We start from the raw sequence: 17,408 nt of genomic DNA, 5'->3' as shown, positions 1-17,408 counted from the left end.
AATCATTATAAGCGAACACAAGTGTAGTAATCAGCACCACAATCTGAATTAAGACTCAAAATTAAAATGTGTATGTCTGTTTCAGGTGATGTGGACACGCGCTGTTTGGATAGAGCAGGAGGGGGAGGTTGAGGGAGTCCTGCCCTCAAACTGGGTGGATGCCCGAAGAGAGTTTGTGTGGTGGCCGAATGATCCAAAGCAGGCCACAAGAGAAGGCCAACCCTAATAAAGATACTTGGGTTACCTTCAAGGTCATTAAAGTTAAACATACATCAGGTATAGCTTTCTTTGAAAATAAGAGCAAATTCCTGTTCATTATTATAAATTCCGATTGAATATTTACAGTAACTGTCTATGTACATGTATTAGTGCAACAATACCTTTTTCATATTTGATCATACGTAATGTAAATATAATTATTTGTAGACAAGAAATCAGAGTGTGATCACTTTGATTTAACCACCTCTGTTACGGATGCTGAAGACGAGGATGAGACACCCAATCCAAAACGCAAAAGTAAGAAGCGGGTGTTCTCCGATTACGTTGATGGTATGTAAAAGTAACAATCTCAATAGCTATATTTTTAACCAGTTATTAATATCAACTGATGCCTTATTTAGCTTGTACCTTGTTATTGATTTTTTTACAACCCTTTAAAATAAGTCATTTTGAAAGGTGTTCTGTATGAAAATGTTAAAAATCTTATCAGATTTGTTGATCATGGAAATTGCTAAGAATTTTGGTTAGCTTATTCTATGTTAAACTAATTTTCAGTATTATATTGAAATATGATAATTTTCTATTATATTACAGACTTTGATTCTGATGCTGCTACTCCAAGTAAGTACATTTCTCTGCCTTCAAATTTCTCAAAATAAAGGAAATAAATTTATTGTAAAAAGTTACAGATCAAGTTGATAAAATAATTTAATTTGATATGAAATATTTTACTGCCATATTTTTTCTGTTTAGAAAAGAAGAAGCCACTGAAGCTGCCAGTGCCACCCCCAAAACTGAGGTTCTCTCCTAGGAAGAGAGTCTCCCAAACCTCACTCAGCTGTTCAAGTACGCTTAAAGGTAGGTTATTGCAATCAAAGTTAAAATGTTTTCTTAATGTCCTTAGAAGATAATCATCATCAATCATATTTAAAGACAAGTTAACACTATTCTTTATGTTATTGAAGCCCAACAATCAAAGGTGAGAACCTCCCCAAGGAAAAAAAACGGTGCTAAGTTCTGGCTTCAACATTCCTGAAGTTATTACTACATTTTTTGCCTACATCTAATTACTCTATGAAATTCACAAGTTATTTTTTTTTATTACGTCTGAGGTTATGTCACTATACTTTCCTAAGTCTGGAGAACTGTCTACCATAAGCGAATTATATTAAAAGATTATTGGACTTGTGAAAATTTTACGTCCATACTTAAATATTAAGTTAATCTGCAATATTATATTAACAGCCCAGGTAGTCCAAATTGTGACCTCACCACGCAAAGTTCGAAGCCCTAAGCAAGTTATAAGACCAAAGTCTTCAACTGAACCCCAGAGTCACCATGCCTCCTCAGCTTCGCACTCACCCTCGCCTTCTCCCTCATCTCGATCAGCTGAGGAAATAATGGCTTTATAAATGTTTTAACACAAGGCTTTGTAGACAATAGTACATTACTTGTATCATATTTATTAAATTATTAAATTTAAGAATAGTTTATGATCCCTCTGCATTTGATAGGTATGAGATTATTGTTAACTTTTTAGTTTCTAGTATCAAACCAGGATTGGCCAGATGGCAGAAATGATCCTGGAAGACTGTCAAAAAGTATGTATTTTTTATTGTATAAAGTAATAAATAAAACTACCCATATTATAGTTTTACACAGAATGTATTTTAATTATGTGTAGGCTCGTATACAACATAAAAATAAGTTGTGTTTAACCGCAATGCTACAAACGACACAAACATATTCAAAATTGAAGTACGCCAATGGAGTTTAATTGACATTGTTTATATAATCCTAGTTCAATGACAGACTAAATGACTAAATTGAAATATAAAGTTGTGTGATAAAGTAAATGTTTTCCATAACTGAATTCTTTTCAGTCTCCCAGGCAGAAGACCACGTCCAGACCAGAAGAGAAGAGAGAGAGATATACTCTTTCAGAAGGAAGTACAGTTAAAATGATGTGGGAATTTTTACTTTTTAAGATTATAAATTGCATGTAGCACATTAGCAACACTACAGTTATGCTAATGTGACAATAGTGTAAGAAACTCCTAACCTAATTCCTTTTAAATGCTGATATAAAATATAAATAATTTCAGAGTTTCAGAAGCGGGTATTGGGCCTCCTGATAGAGATGAGGGATGAATTGAGGCGTTTGGGTAGGTCCACAGAACCGGTGGACTCCCAATTCCACATCAGGAGGCTGACCACAATGGGAGAGTTCTGTGCATACGAGCAAGCACTTGACAGCATGGACAATCAAAACCTGCTGGTACGATATTATATTCTCACTGTGGTGTAGAAAATATTCACTACTAATGTTCTAGGTTTCAGATAGGTCATAATTTTATAGCCTACATCTGATTAATATGATCCATCTCTGGCATACGTTCATATTTTTAGTTTATAATGTATAATCTTGCTTATCCTTTAATGGCAAAATAAAGTGTTTTCATGTTCTAAAACGCTACTACAAGTTTTTTTCACTTTGAAAAACGGTCACTTTGTATTTATAGACTGAGAAAATACTGCAAAAAAAGTGCAGTTAATATGTGAAAATGTGTTTGTTCCATTGAATGTGTAAATGGGTATGTCTGATTAGTTGATTAATGAAGATCTAGTAGCTTCTAATATTATTTCTAATATAATATTATTTCCAGATAAACCAACTTCGGAGAGTAGGTGGCAGTGATGTCAGAGAGAGTGTGTTCACAGTCTTGTCAAGGTATTGCTTATTGTTTTTTTAAAATGTTTTTACATTAAATTTTTACTTTGATCAAGTGAACATATCCACAGAATTGAGCTTATAGATACCTATGTGTTAACCACTGAATGTGCAAGGTGTAAAACTGCAAACTGCAAAATTGCAAAAAAAGGATTACAGCACTACATTTGATCCTAAATATTTGAGTAAATAAATGTTGAGTGGAAAAAAAGTCTAAACTAAATGTCTGAATTTGGTTTTCAGACTTATGACAAATGAACTGATGACAGAATTCAACTTCGCTGGCACAAACCGAAAAGATAAACAACAAAAGAGGGGCCTGGGAGACACAAATCTTTATAGAGTAATTAAAGGTACTTCTATTCTATGTTGTACTTTCAAACTTACTCTTTAATTAGGACAGGGTACTCTTTAATTAGGACAGACTTTATTGCTCAATCGCTATGATGCAAGCCAAATTTTATCCGTTTATTTCAGCTTTGAGCTTAGTAAACCTTATTGGTTCATTTTTGAGGTTATACTCAAGAAGATATTAATCATCATTTATTTGAGTAGTAATATTATATAATTTTCTCCTAGCTGCGGTGCTGAAGTCCCACCTTACATCGACAGAAAAAGAAATAAAGGAGCACGCAATGCGTTACTTGAAGAATGCATATGCAAGGCAGGGGGCCAGGAGATCTGGACACTGAAAATAATAGGTTTCTGGTCCTGTTAGGACAATAAGACAGGGTTTGCAAATGGTGGACAAAAATCGTCTTAACTTCAATTGTAATATTTTTTTTTCCTTGGAAATATAGAAGTTGTACATTTTAAAATTTATATTTGAATCAAAATGTGGTTTTGAGTTAGTGTGTTAATGTAATTAGTTTGTGTTTGTCATGACTATACTGTATATTGCCATGTTACCAGAATTTGTAGCTGAAGTTTAAGACTAGTTGTGTTTTTTATGATTATTGCCCATATGTTGATTGTTGATTGATTGTATACAATGTATAATTTAATTTTTCAGGTGTGAATGTGTATTTTCAGAATAAATTTCTAAACCAAATCATTGGCTTGGTTTACTTGTTTCTACACCTGTAAAACCTATCTTTGATGTATAATAGACCTCTACCCATATACGTATAATAGTCCTCTAAAGTTATCCGTATAACAGACCTCTAACCATATACATATAATAGACCTCTAAAGTTATCCGTATAATAGACCTCTAACCATGTATGTATAATAGTCCTCTAAAGTTATCCGTATAACAGACCTCTAACCATACACGTATAATAGACCTCTAAAGTTACCCGTATAATAGAGCTCTAACCACATATGTATAATAGACCTCTAAAGTTATCCGTATAATAGAGAGGACAGCTCCGTCACGTCTTTTACGATGCTGCTTTTTTTCCCTTGCGTTTTTCTCTTCTTCCCACGTTCTCTCTCTTCACTGCCTTCGCCTCCGCTCTGTTTCACTTCAGTCTTTCACTCTTGCTTCCTTCCAATAAGGACGGAGCTGCGGGAGAAAGGGCGCTATAGAGGATCGCTGTGGATAGCTGCTGCTGTGCTTTGACACCTGAGCTCCGTGGAAAACGATCTCAATACAATTCTGAAAAACGCGACTCCCAGAGCGAGCGAGCGGGGATAATGCGCCTCCTGCGCTTAAGAGCTTACAGCACCTGGTATTCCCAGCCAGTCTCCCATCTAAGAACTAACCAGGCCCGTCCCTGCTTAGCTTCCGAGATCAAACGAAATCAGGCATGCTCAAGGGGGTGTAGCCGTAAGCGAGAATAGGGCTCACTGGCACCCTTCTTATAGAGAGGACAGCTCCGTCACTTCTTTTACGACGCTGCTTTTTTTGATTGTTTTGTGATTTTTTGCGATCTACCGGGTTGATTGCATACTTGATCTTGTGGTTTTCTGTGGTAAAACTGTGATTTCGTACTTAAAAGTAATACTCTTTTAAGTTTAACGATGGTTACTAAAAGGTCTGAATTCGAGTCGCTAGTAAGCATTCTCTCTAGCAGCGACAAGTCTGACCACGATCTCCGCCATATCTCCATCAGCAGAGAAGTTAGGAGAATAAACCTCCATTCTGTGAGAGAGCTAGCAAAGGACATGGAGAGATTTGACCCTGCAGTGTCAGAGAATAATATCGAGAGTTATATTCAGGACCTCAGGTATAACCTGCAGTACCTGCCAAACGCCACAGAACAGGAGAAAGTGTTTCTGGTCAGGAAAACTACCAGCAGAGCTGTACATGAGTGGATGGCTAGGCAGATGAAAGAAGTCTGTAATGACTTTGAACAGCTTTGTCATGCACTTATCGAGGAATACAGTGCGTTTATTGACCCGACAGCTGCGATAGCCGCCGCCCTTAACATTAAGCACGAGAGAGCAGAGTCCCCCCGCGAATATTACGAGAGACTTAGATGAACTTATTTTGCAGGACGAAATGATGAGGGTTGCGAGGAGAACACAAATTTCAAGGGTTTATTCATCGCGAATCTCCACCCGTCAGTCAGAAAGATGATCTTAATGCATACAGATGCACAGACCATGAAAATGACTGATATTAAGAGATTCGTGCAGAAAGCCCGAATGGGAGTATGATGTCCAAAGTCGCTCTGAGCAAAAAGCTGCTAAAGCAACTGTATTCGCCGTCAGAGCCAGCAGGGTTAATTCCCCCCTGCTCGAAGGAGCACAGGCTCCTGAGCTGGCTAAGCCCCGTTCCAAAGCAGGCACGCAGGACCGCACCCAGCATCCTAAGTGCCATGAGAACACCGGGGGAGGGAAAGGGCTAGAAAAAGCTGAACAAAAAGATTCAGTAGCCGCCCGCCTGGCCAGGCTTGAACAAGCTTTATTAGGACAGGGACAACCGCTCCCCAAGGCTGCCGGAAGCGTGAATGAGCTGATACTCTCAACTGGAGGAGGCGGAGACCCGCCCCCTCTCCCTCCATCAGTCTATCTGATTGATCAGAAGGGTTCCTGCCTGGATGAGGTCAGTCACTCCCAAGCGAGTGCTGACTCCACCCCTGAAGTCACAGAGCAGACAGTAAAACACAGAGGAAAAGCAGGAAGCTTTTACCTCAAGGCTGCCATGGGAGATGTCTTACCCAGTGAGACACTGATTGACACTGAGGTTGAAAGGTGTTTGATGTCACACGGCAAGCTCAAACGGGTAGAAAAAGAAAAGGGCATGCGACTCAGAGAGGAACCTTTGGTGGATCACCAGAAAGGCAAGGTGTGGAAACAGGTCAAGACTCCTAAGCCTTCTGTACAGAAGGAAAGGGGGGCCAAGAGGCAGACTGTGCTCACACAGTGCCCACCGAACACAGAAGCCTATGTGGAGATTCCTTCTGTTCCCTCTGGACAAGAAATAAAAATATTTTCTTGTTCCCCGGATCTACAAGGAAGTCGTGTCCCGGCTGAGGTCACAACAGCCTCCATGCCACAGGAGCGGTGCTCCAAGCAGCCGCCTGATCCACCAGGTAAAGCAAACCCCTTTTACATCCCTAAAGGGGAGCAGATCTCCCCACTTGGTGATGAAAAGGAGCTTTCCCTGTGCACCTTGGCACCCAAGAGGGGTCAGGACCACCACCCCGCAGTGGTGGAAGGGATCCAGATGGCAGGAGAGCAGGTTGGTGATGTAGCCCTCACCCTTAGCCCTGAGAGGTCCTCTATCAGTGAGGATCTGCTTGAGCAGCTGTCACAGGGCCACCACCAGGTGCCCCTGGTGCAACATTCACAGGTTAGACAGGAGGTCCAGCTGGACGCTGAGACTACTGCGCTGTGGACACACCTGATCCCAGATGCAAATTCCCTCTGCTGTGACCCAGGGAACCTGCAGTCAGGTAACATTATTTCTCACAACTACCGGGTAGTGAGTGAGACTGACCTGATTGTTCCTGCCTCAACGGCAGGGTTGCCAACACACCCAGTCCCCAGGAAGGGACAGGGAATGAAAGCCGAGCCGGTTTTCTTACAGCCACCAGCCCAGTCTGTCAGTCTGAGTCTGACCAACAGTGGTTCAGCCAGACTGGAGCTGGATGGTCAAGCCACCCGCCTGCCAGTGCAGGACATCGCAAAGAGGGGTGTCAGAATCCCTGCCTGCACAGACATGGGCCTGGTGGGTGATAGTAAGTTCAAAGACAGTGAACTAGCTATCCCAGTGCTGGGGCAGCTCCCTGAACCCCTAGCGAGGGAAGGGGGGAGCGAGCAGGTGTCCTACACCCACACCCAGCTAACGATTGTAAACATGCCGATAGAGGGATTCCTCAATCAGGAAGGGTGCAGGGTGGACCTGAACAGTGAGAATGGGGTAACAATCCCAGATCACTCAGGTGCTCCAGATGACCACTCAGCCGAGGGTCAGGCATGCTCCACCGCTGCACCACCCCCTGCAGGGTTCCTAGAGCACAGGCATGAACAAATCGAAAAAGCAGATGCCCTGGAAAAGGAGGAGCAGCATCAGCAGCTGCGTCAGATCTCCCCAGATTTCCAGGATGTTGGTGCCCAAGATGCCACAAGGCATACTGAGAAAGACACCATGTACACGCTGCGCCAGCTTAGAAAGGCAACAGTCACTCAGAAGGAGATGACTGGGATCAGCCACCCGAAAAGACTTTTGGGAGGACTGATTGCTGCCGCCACTGTTGCACTTTTGCTTTTTCTGGTAGGTTTGTGTGCTACTGGCACTCTCACCCTGACTGCCCCAAGAAGGCAGGTGTCAGAGATGCCAGAGGGTAGTGACAGACTGTATCGACAGCAGCAAAGGCTGGAAAGCTTAGGGAAAACCCTACAGGCAACTTTCTATGCAACAGGGTTAAACCTTATCCCCCAACCAGTGGACATGATTGCCAGTGTTATACAGTGGGTTTATGCTTGTGTGCAACAGGCCAGAATGTTGACACAAGACCTGTTAAGAGAGTTTAGTGCCACTGTAGCCAGTCTAACCACGGCACAATTCCCAACCCACTTGATTCCACTCTTCTCAGTAGAGGAGTATGTGACATTAACCCCATCGCTCATAGCTCACCCAGAAGGCAATCCAAGATTGAATTTGGTTCCAAATCTTGAGATGGGTATGGGTACCAAAGCTATCCATTGGCTGTGTCTAAATGATTCACCAATGAAGGGTGTAAAGCTACTAACGAGCAGAGGGAGGTTAATGAACCCTATGAAGAGCAGGTGGGAAGTAAATGGCTGGTCAACACACCACATTTAACTGTCACCATGACTTGTGACAGGCATGATACAACTAACTAATAAAACAGTTCCTGCAAGTTCCCGAGGAGGCCATAGTACAGCTTGGTGACTTAACACTGTACTGTCTAGAACCAGACAATATAAGACCAAACTTGAGGTCATGGATGCCTTCAGGTGCCACACTATTGAATTGGATAGAAATCCAAGAAACACTAAGCCCTGAAGAGGTACAGGTAGTTAGTTTGCTTTAATGGAACAAACCTCCAAACCACCCTAGCAGATACCCAACACAGGTGTCGTGGTTTATCGAGGGTCTGGGAACAGAAACTGGTGTTATTGTAACACTGCTGCCGGGTAGCTGGATCATGACTGACAGTGTACTCTGAATGCTGTACTCTCACATCAAGATGTACTCCGGGTAGCACGAATGAGTCAAAGGTAGCATGTCAAAAGAAAGGAAGTTACTTCTTCCCAAATATCTGCCTACAGAGGTATCAGATATTGACAGTGAACTTCCTGATGTGTAATTCCTAGACTGAGATAATGTCTCCTGCCGTGTTTATACATACTCCTGATGTTATTCATCATGTTTGTTCCCAATGCTGGTTCCAGTATGAATTCTCGAGGAGTAATGTGGACATTTAATATTAATGTTCTAATGACAAGGGACATCACTTAACTCTGTTTTGTTTTGAAGGCAACAACGCCTCAGGACCTCTTGACCTTCAAAAAGGGGGGATATGTAGTGGCAATGCTTGTTAATAAGACAGAATTAAGTGTTTCTGAGCTTCCCAAATGAGGCCCCATTTCTCTGTTCATCTCTGTGGTGCAGCCACAGAGAGACCATTAGGGTGATTTAAGGTCCTAGGACAGCTCCCAAAGGGGGATGCACTTAGCTAAGCCTGGCTATCATGATCAATGGTCATCCATTGGCGCCTATCTGTCTAGGGAGTGCCAGATGGACATCTGGACTGCATTCCTAGGTGTCAGGAGTAAGTGACTCATATCTCACCTTGATCAACCAATCAGGGACTGGTAGGGCCCTACCAGTAACCCACGTGGGACTCTGATGCCCATGGAACTTTCAGCCAATGAACGAGCTGAAGTTCCTCCAGGTAAAAACAGGCAACACAGAGGGCCTGAGAGACTATTCTGTGGACTTTTCTAAAGGGAAGTCAAAGGAGAATTCCAGGGCAGGACAGCCCAAGAGCAGAAGGCTCCCAAGGGCAGGACATTCTCGCAGCGCGCCTCCTGACCATCCTGAGACTCAGCCCGGACAACCACGGAACGGCCAGTGTGTCCGAGTGCCAGAACTTTCCTTTGTTCTAAGAGTCTAGAGCGGAGGTTGCCAGAGAGTAACCAGAGGATCCACCCGAGGTTAGCACCAGCAGAAGGCCTCGTGAACAGGTCGGAACTGTGGACAGCTGAATCACTATTCAGAACTAGCTTCACCAGGAACGAACTGGTCCTCTTCCTGACTTGCTGGGACCCACAGTCATCTTTTCTCCTGTGCGCAAGCTTTGCTAGTTAAAGCCAGAACTAACTAGCTGGTCTTCAGAGAGCAGCGCAGAGCATCAGCAGCGCACCGTCGCAAGCCGCACAGCACAGCCTGGCACCGAGCCAGAGAGCGCAGATTGGACAGCAACAGCCTGCAACTGTTTCTTTGAGTCCGCAGGAGATCTGAATCCCCAGAGATTGGATGAGTATTCAACTTCAATGCATTACAGCTCGAGAATTCAATTGTTATCCCAACCAGTTGATACCAATTTAATTCCTAAGAGTTATGTACTTGTTTTGAGTATCTAATGTAGAAGTTATAACCAAGTTCATTTACGAAACGGTCTAAATGAATGATATACTGAACGTATGTCCTCTTGATATATGTAACTCTTTGTAACTGACTGAATATATACCTTTTGTATTCTGATAACCCTCTCGATAAGATCTGTTAGGTTTACATGCATATTCTATGTATTAATAAATGTATCCTCGTGTATTAGTACCTGTGTGTGTGCGTTGTTTGAGTTATATCGCATGGTTGGATTCTAAGGCCATCAAAAGAATCATTTTGTGATTTACTGCTACAATTAATAATTGTCCCAGTAAATGCCCAAACCCTACAGAACTGGTGCCTTCAGAGAGCACACTACACAGGGGTGGGATGTCAGAGCCATATGACATTGCTTTACACAGCGAGTGGCGGGGGTGGGATGTCAGGGCCTGACGATACTTCTTTACGCAGAGAGTGGCGGGGGTGGGATGTCAGGGCTTGACGACACTGCTTTACGCAGAGAGTGGCGGGGGTGGGATGTCAGGGCTTGACAACACTACTTTATGCAGAGAGTGGAGGGATGGGTGTCAGGGCCATACGACACTTCTTTACGTAGAGAGTGGTGGGGGTGGGATGTCAGGGCCATATGACACTGCTTTACACAGAGAGTGGCGGGGTTGGGATGTCAGGGCCTGAAGATACTGCTTTTCGCAGAGAGCGGAGGAGGTGGGATGTCATGGTTATACGACAGTACTTTCCACTAAGAGTGGTGGGGGTGGGATGTCAAGGCCATAAGACACTGCTTTATGCAGAGAGTTGAGGGATTGATGTCAGGGCCATACGACAGTGCTCCACTCAGGCCTCTGCTTGAATTTGTACTCCTCTCTCTCCCTACCTCTGCCTCTCCCTCTCTCTACCTCTCTCCCTACCTCTCCCTTTTCCCCTCCCTACCTCTCTCCCTACCTCTACCTCTCCCTCTCTGTGGGCAAGCAGGGGGCGCTCACCCTGCGGTCTGTGTGGGTCCTAATGCCCCAGTATAGTGACGGGGGACATGATCTGGCCCACCAGCGACGAGCAGGTTACCAGATCTAGACAAAGGGGGCAACTCTTAGTCATATGAGCTTAGTCACACATCGCAGCGATTAAAAAAACAAAACAAACATATTATGTCTGTAACTAACGACTTTTTTTTCCTACATTGAAAGTCTCTTTCCCGGGTGATTTTCTAGCGCGACTGGGGCTCTTCATTTCTCCTCGGTGTCTCATCGTGGGCGGTTTTGAAACAGACCACAGAACCTGCCGCTGCAGTGCTCTCGGTTAGGGGCTCTCATCCTGCATCACCAATCTTCCACAGGAGGGACAGAGCTGGATTTCTGTCTGAAAATAAACTCCAGAGTGAGAGAGAGAGCAGAGAGGGGTAGGGAGAGGTAGAGAGAGGTAGAGCGTTAGAGAGGTAGAGAGAGGGAGAGAGGTGGAGGGCGAGGGGGAGGGAGAGAGGTGGAGAGAGAGGGGGTTAGGGAGAGAGGGAGAGGTAGAGAGAGGGAGAGGTAGAGGTAGGGAGAGAGGTAGGGAGGGGAAAAGGGAGAGGTAGAGAGAGGGAGAGGTAGAGGTAGGGAGAGAGAGGGAGGAGGAGTACAAATTCAAGAAGGAGAAAATCCACAACACAACACAGGCGTCGGCATGCGTGGGCTACAAAAGGAACAAGTAAAATGTTTCTTCCGGGCTGAAAAGAGAAGGAAGGAAAACACACCGTTGCGGCGCTACGACACGAAGACGCCGAGCCAGTTGAGCACAGCAAACCCAACCTGTTCTCACAAGTTGCTTGCGCTTCAGGCGAAATAAAAGCTGCTGAGATAAATCAGGAAAGCGGTAACTATTAGGACTACTCACTGTTCCTCAGGCTGGGACAGGAGATCCCACACTGTATTATTGTTATTTAGAGACAGGCTCACTGTCTGTTCCTCAAGCTGGGACAGTGGATCACACACTATATTATTATTACTAAGAGACAGGCTTACTTTCTGTTTCCCAAACTGGAACAGGAGATCACACACTGTATTATTATTATTGAGAGACAGGCTCACTGTGTCTTCGTTTGGGCTGGGACAGTAGATCACACACTGTATTATTATTACTGAGAGACAGGCTCACTGTCTGTTCCTCAGGCTGGGACAGGAGATCACACACTGTATTATTATTATTGAGAGAAGGCTCACTGTCTGCTCCCCAGGCTGGGACAAGAGATAACGCACTGTATTATTATTTAGAGACAAACTCACTGTCTGTTCCTCAGGCTGGGACAGTAGATCACACTGTATTATTATTATTGAGAGTCTGGCTCACTGTTCCCGAGGCTTGGACAGAAGATCCCACACTGTATTATTATTATTTAGAGACAGACTCACTGTCTTTTCCTCAGTCTGGGACAGGTGGTCACACACTATATTATAATTGAGAGACAGGGTCACTGTCTGTACCTCAGGCTGGGACAGGAGATCCCACACTGTATTATTATTATTGAGAGACAGGCTCACTGTCTGTTCCCCAGGCTGGGTCAGGAGCTCACATAGTATTATTATTATTGAGAGAAAGTCTCACTGTCTGTTCCTCAGGCTGGGACAGGAGATCATACACTGTATTATTATTATTGAGAGACAGGCTCACTGTCTGTTCCCCAGGCTGGGAGAGGAGATAACACTATATTATTATTGAGAGACAAACTTACTGTCTGTTCCTCAGGCTGGGACAGTAGATCACACTGTATTATTATTATGATTAAGAGTCTGGCTCACTGTTCCCCAGGCTGGGACAGGAGATCCCACACTGTATTATTGTTATTTAGAGACAGGCTCACTGTCTGTTCCTCAGGCTGGGACAGTAGATCACACTGTATTATTATTATTAATATTATTGAGAGTCTGTCACACTGTTCCCCAGGCTGGGACAGGAGATCCCACACTGTATTATTATTATTTTGAGACAGGCTCACTGTTTGTTCCTCAGGCTGGGACAGGAGATCACACACTGTATTATTATTATTGAGAGAGAGGCTCACTGTCTGTTCATCAGACTGGGACAGGAGATCCCACACTGAATTATTATTATTGAGAGACAGGCTTACTCTCTGTTCCTCAGGCTGAGACAGGACATCACATACTGTATTATTATTGAGAGACAGGCTCACTGTTTCTCAGGCTGGGACAGGAGATCATACTGTATTATTATTATTGAGAGACAAGCTCACTGTTCCTCATGCTGGGACAGGAGATCACACTGTATTATTATTATTGACAGATAAACTCACTGTTCCTCAGGCTGGGACAGGAGATCACACACTGTATTATTATTATTGCCAGATAAACTCACTGTTCCTCAGGCTGGGACAGTAGATCACACTGTATTATAATTATTGAGAGTCTGACTCACTATTTCCCAGGCTGGGACAGGAGATCACACACTGTATTATTATTATTGAGTATCTGGCTCACTGTTCCCCAGGCTGGGACAGGAAATCACACACTGTATTATTATTATTGAGAGAAAGGCTCACTGTCTGTTTCTCAGGCTGGAGCAGGATATCACACACTGTATTATTAGTATTGAGAGACAGCCTCAGTGCTCCCCAGGCTGGGACAGGAGATCACACAGTGAGTCTGTATCTCAATACTAATAATACAGTGTCTGTTCCTCTTGCTGGGACTGGAGATCACATACTGTTCTATTATTATTGAGAGACATGCTCACTGTTTGTTCTTCAGACTGGGACAGGACATTCCACACTAGGTTATTATTATTGAGAGACAGGCTCGCTGTCTGTTCCTCAGGCTAAGACAGGAGATCACACACTGGATTATTATTATTGAGAGACAGGTTTAGTGTTTGCAGGCGGCGGCTCCCCGTGCCCTGTCTGTGTGTCGTGCCCAAGAGCTCCTGGGAGGAAGAGAGAGCCCTCCCACTCGGGGGCTTTTCCACGGTCTGTGTGAGGGGGGCGGGTGTGTCCAGCAGCTTATCGAGCGGAAGCCTGGGGCGGCGGAGAGCTGTGATTGTTCCATTCTCCGACCACTCTCGGTGTAAACAAGTCCCTCCTGGTCTCTGCTTGAAATGCACTTTCCTGCGTTTGCTTTGGTGTAACTGGCTTCCCCTGCATGGGCGAATGTGAAGAAGATCCTTAGTAAGTCATTGAAGAAAACCGAGAAGAGGTCGGAGTGGCCTCTGTCATTCATCAACCATCCAGTCAGGCAGTACTCCTCCTATTCTGCCAGGACCCGGAATCGAACCGGGGTTGTTGCGGCCACAACACAAAATACTGGCCACTATATGATCACAGCGAGTTACCGAGACAGAAACAGGGGGGTGGGAAAGGATGTACTCTCTTCGTGTGACACTAGTTGGAAAAGTCCTGACGTTGCATTTCAACTGAGCCCTAGTATACATCGACCCTTCGACACTCTGAGTGCCAACTCTCTTGTGTGTTTTCTCCACCAAGCAGGTCATGAAGGCAGCAATTACAGTTTGCTTACATGACGCACTCACAACATGGCTGTATGCTCCCATATGGTCTAGCGGTTACGATACCTGATCTTCACCCAGGTGGCCTGGTTTCAGCTCCTTGTATGAGAACGTGTCAGTTTTGCCTCCTGCTTTCCAAAAGATCAGCACCGTGTACGAAGGAGCCGTATTTAAACCACTCGATCATGTGCAAAACGTACGAGAAGAGGGAGCGCATGTTTTCAACCGAGGACCTCTCGCGTGTGAGCCGAACTGATCATCGCTGCAGCTCGGAAACCTGCAGGAGGTGGGAGGGGTGACTCTGGTAGACAGTGTTGACTTCGGCAATAGGATTTATACTCTCTAAGATGATATTTGCACTTTCTGGAGTGGAGATTTTCTCCAGTTCAGTAGCCCGATTTTGTCGATTGTGTGGAGAGGGCTGTAGAATGTGGGGCCGCCTTTCCTGCTCCGTCCATGACAGGCATGCTGGGCTCTGGTGTGAGAGCGCGGTCAATCAGTGCACTCCAACATAAATACTGGAAGCAGCTGAATAGCTTTGGCGAAGCTCAGCGCTTGGCCACTGGGCACGAGTTCCCATCGTTCTCTTTCTCAGCCCAAAACGCAAGCAAGACACCAGCAGCAGCCCCTGCATGTTTCCGTAGTGTAGCGGTTATCACATTCGCTGTGCGACTCTGTTGGTGAATCTCTTCTGTGCCTAGACCTGTAGGAGGAGCTTCTCCCAGACAGCCCTGTCAGTCTCACAGTGCACATCCTCTCCCTGAGACACTGACACAAGGAGGGTCGGGACCTCAGTTTTCCGCCTCCCCCGAAGGACGGCGCCTGTTTGCGCAGTAGAGTGTCACCATCAGGATGCTGGGGCATAAGGAAGCCACATGGACCGCAGGGTGAGTGCTCCGTACTGGTCCCAGTAACACCTCTTGCAGGAGCAGCAGCAACCTGAGCTTTTCCGGGGGGAATCTCCCATCCGGGTGCCGGCTAGGCTCACACCTGCACTTGAAAAGGCCGACAAATGACTCGTTCCCGCCGGAGCTGAATGTACCAACATGTGTCGTGTCGTCTACTTCCCCCGCCGCGCTGTGTTTGCTGTATTGTCTTTGAAGCCGGCCCCCGAGACGAGACGGGCTGTTCCTGTGCCCCAATTAACACTTTACAGGTGCCATTCCCCGGCATTGTGGCCATTGTCGGTGGTCACACGCGATAAGATAAGGTGGAGGAGGGCGGGGCATGCCCAGCGCCACACATTCAAGGAGGGGGCTGTGCGAGGTGAGGTGAGGTGCGACATGCTGGAGCCCCGACGCTGCTAATGCGGAGCACTTGTTAAACTGGCATTGAAAGGACGTGTGCGAACGGAGCGAGCCTTCCCTGCGGCGGAGCGTGGAAACTTTCTCCCCGCGCTGCAGGAGTTGTGTGCGCTGCAGCGGTGCCGAGAGAACAGCACAGAAGGCAGCAGGCTCTGGAGAGCGGGTAAGAGACAAACCTTGTGGGCAGGCGAGCAGGCCCGTTTTTTGGAAATTGCTGAAAAGGCTCCGGTGTTTGTTCGGTGTGTGGCAGGCGCACGACGCGAGCGTGCGTATCGATCTGCCAGTCTGGTGTTATGCAAATGAGGCCGAATTGCGTCCCGGGACATGCTGCGAATGCGCATTGGCGACTGCAGATGTGTAGGAAACGGCGCGCTCGTTTTCTCATTTTGCCCACACTTTTGAGTGTTAGTGTGGCTTGTGAGTGTGCGAAAGAGTGGGCCCAGCAGGAGGCGGTGGTGTGCGGGGCGAGGAGCTGGCCTAGGCTGTGCGCTTTGTGCTGTGGGTGCGGGCCGCTTGCAGGGGCTTGTACAGCTCATACTTACCTGGCAGGGGAGATACCTTGATCAAGAAGGAGGTTCACCCAGAGCGAGGCTCGGCCATTGCACTCCGGCTGTGCTGACCCCTGTGAATTCCCCAAATGTGGGAATCTCGACTGCATAATTTCTGGTAGTGGGGGACTGCGTTCGCGCTCTCCCCTGATGTGCTTGGTCCAATATCAGATACGGAAGAGTTATGACACCACGAGCTGCGATAGGATCCCAGTTCGAAAGGAGTCGATGCCACTGCTGGTTCCCGGTTTCTTTTAGTTAGAGGTCCGGAGAAGCATTTCAAGCTGGTTCCGGACATTCATTCCCTTTTCAAAGTCAGACATTTTGCTGTAGTCTGCATTATTTAGGCTGATTATCGAGGTTAGCCTTTATTTGGTCATGGGAGCCTCGGTACTGTATGCTAATTCTCAAGACAGTTTCACCCGTTTTCTGATTGCTAGGTTCTGTACCAGTGCAGACATATCAAACAGTGAATGGCTGTACCTCTATTGTATCCGTGCTCAATGAATGAAATCAGTAATAAATGAATATATGTATAGTTATACGAAAAACAAGTGGTTTATCGACTCATCTTCATTTGCAGATTTAGAGGCAGCTTCGATATTCGTTTTACAAATGGGTTTTTTTTTATATGGGTCACACACATGCCATAGCAACAAAACATCTCTAGAGATGAGGCTATAGATCACCTTTCCATCCTCCCAAAACCTACAGTACCAACGGCGACCCCTACTGGCCGAGAGAGCAAAGGCTTGCAGCACCTGGTATTCCAAGGCAGTCTCCCATCCAAGTACTAACCAGGCCCAACCCTGCTTAGCTTCCAAGATCAGACGAGATCGGGAACATTCCGGGTGGTGTGGCCGCAAGCAAAAGCCATGCCACCTGACTCGCTACTTGAAGCTGTGTGTTGCTGGGGCTCCGTGCCCCCCGAGCGGGACTGAAGGATCGTTCGTGTGCAGCTCTTTGGAAAGGAGTTTCTTTCCAAATCGCATTGTGTACCTGGATGTTGGCGAATGTGCTCCCTTGTGTTGACTTGTCCCTCACTGGAGGAGAACAAACAAACTGCTCGGAGGAGCACAAGGCAAGTCTTCACAAGACAAAAACCTCCAATGCACAACACTCAAAAC

General features: G+C 45.7%; 1 long non-coding RNA gene, 1 other non-coding gene and 2 pseudogenes across 2 annotated transcripts; 2 read left to right on the top strand and 2 right to left on the bottom strand.

Moving 5' to 3' along the window:
- Positions 1-430: 430 nt before the first annotated feature.
- LOC148826743 (uncharacterized) lies at positions 431-1,007 on the top strand. The gene is made up of 3 exons (XR_016091791.1): positions 431-549; positions 814-840; positions 973-1,007. It is a non-coding gene; the product is annotated as an uncharacterized LOC148826743 (long non-coding RNA).
- Positions 1,008-4,608: 3,601 nt separating this feature from the next.
- LOC148826742 (5S ribosomal RNA) lies at positions 4,609-4,727 on the bottom strand (annotated as a pseudogene).
- An 11,540-nt stretch (positions 4,728-16,267) lies between these two features.
- LOC148826741 (U1 spliceosomal RNA) lies at positions 16,268-16,431 on the top strand. Its single transcript, XR_016093012.1, has one exon. It is a non-coding gene; the product is annotated as a U1 spliceosomal RNA (small nuclear RNA).
- Positions 16,432-17,030: 599 nt separating this feature from the next.
- On the bottom strand, positions 17,031-17,149 carry LOC148826740 (5S ribosomal RNA; annotated as a pseudogene).
- Positions 17,150-17,408: the final 259 nt, after the last annotated feature.

This window comes from Atractosteus spatula, chromosome 10, assembly GCF_055471065.1.
Source record: "Atractosteus spatula isolate fAtrSpa1 chromosome 10, fAtrSpa1.hap1, whole genome shotgun sequence".
Taxonomy (NCBI): Eukaryota; Metazoa; Chordata; class Actinopteri; order Semionotiformes; family Lepisosteidae; genus Atractosteus; species Atractosteus spatula.
Note: the sequence above shows the minus strand (reverse complement) of the source record. Positions and strands in the feature narration are given on the sequence as shown.